Genomic DNA, 1,801 nt, shown 5'->3' on the forward strand with positions numbered 1-1,801 from the left:
CCCCCCCCCGTCGCCTGCTCCTGAGTACCCCCTCCTCCAACCTGTGCCCCCCTATTTCACCCTCCGGAATTCATTCGTCTTGCAAAACTCCGGAATCCTCCGAGAGGCAAGCAAGGCCGCGAGGCCACCCTTCCCTCTGTCCCCACCCTAGCTCCGATTTGGCTTCTGCCGGTGGTTTCTGCCCCCACTCCCTGTTCCCTTTACTGCTCCTCACCCCCAGCCTACCTTTCAGGCGCCCCCCCACCTCCACCCCCAGCTTTCTTTTGGGCAAAATGGAGGTCGTGGGGGCCGCGAGAGCCGGGCCCACAGAGCTTCGTGGGGCGGCAGCGGCCCGCGCCTTCCAGCTGCCAGATCCCGGGACCCTCTCCTGTCATCTCCCTTTCGCCCCGCCAGACCTGCGGAGGCGGTGACACCCCCGATTTCTCCTTGGGCCCAGTGTCTCCGGAACGGGGGGTTGCCGAGGGGGGCCCTGGGGGGCGAGGGAGGGAGACTGATGGCCAGGAGTGTCGCGTCCGCCCCCAGCGGCTTCCTCCGGCTGTTGCTTATCCTCGGCCCTGGGTCAGGGCTGCTGGGGGCTGGAACGAAGGGCCTTTGTCCCGAGTTGGTGGGGAGAGTCTCTGTGCCCATCTTCTTCCCCGCGGGGCATTCCCTACCGCTGAGCTTAACCGAGGGGGGGCATGTTCGTGGGGAAGAGGAACGAGCGCCCAGCGCCTGGGAAGTGGGAGCTGGGTGGGCAGAATGCTGCGTGCATGGCTCGATCACAACAAGTGTCCGAGAGGGGACAGGATGCCGGGCCCTGGAGCAGGGCCAGCCAAGGCCCCTAGGGCTCCGGTGCTGGGCCTGTGGGATGGGCGCCTGGGGCGCCGGGGGCGCGAGGGCTCGGCCACCTGGGGCCGCCGCTCGCCACGCCGGCGGCGCCTGCGAGAGAACAGCTCTGTGCCTCGGGGCGCGGGACCTCTCTGCGGAGCCCTAATTACCCGCGAGCTGCTCCCGCGGGCTTTCTGCGGGCACGGCGGCACTGGGCGCCCGCCGCGCTGGGAGCGGGACGCCGCTTGCTGCCCTCGCCCCCACCCGCCAGAGGCGGCTAATGGGGCGCAGCCGGCTCGGGGATTATCCGCGGGCGAGCCGTCCCGAACCTATTAGCGCCCAATCGGCTTTTCCCAAATCCTGTAAACAGCCACCCTGGCCTGTTCTGGGGAAGGGCTGGAGGCTGGGCCGGGCGGGGGCGACGGGGCCGGGGGTGGGGTCACCCACTCTACAGGTCTCTGCGGTGGATGTGGTTGCCTTGGCAACGGGACTAGGGTGGGGGCACTTCGCCAATGAGGTGCTCTCAGTCCGGGTGACGGTTGCCTAGGCAACTCCACGAGCAGCCCAGCTTCTCCCTTCGGTTTCCACCCCCACCCCCATCCCCGTCGAAGCCGGGGGTGTGTGGAGGGTGTGCGGCCGGTGGGGGTGAATTGAAAGAGGCACCGCCCCTTTGGAAGTGAGGTGCTGCAGGGTGGTGCCTGGGGCGGACACCAGGTCTGTTTTCGAAGGGACCCCTCCGTCTCCCCCCGCCCAGTTCCTGCCGCGCGGGTGTCCCGCCCGGACTGCTGTCCGAGGGAGGGGTTTCCCCTTCGCTTCCTCTTGCACTCCCCGTTCTGTTTCCGGGGGGCGGGAAGAAGATTGAGGAAGTGAGCTGCGGCTGCAGCTCCTCGTCGGCAACCTTGCTCCGGCCCCAGGGACCCGGGTTCTGCCCCAGGGACCCAGGCCCCGGTCCACCGCCCCCTCCGCGCCCGCCCAGCCAGCGCTTACCCCTTCC

This window comes from Echinops telfairi, unplaced genomic scaffold, assembly GCF_000313985.2.
Source record: "Echinops telfairi isolate 266 unplaced genomic scaffold, ASM31398v2 ScPeMD7_5;HRSCAF=22, whole genome shotgun sequence".
NCBI lineage: Eukaryota > Metazoa > Chordata > Mammalia > Afrosoricida > Tenrecidae > Echinops > Echinops telfairi.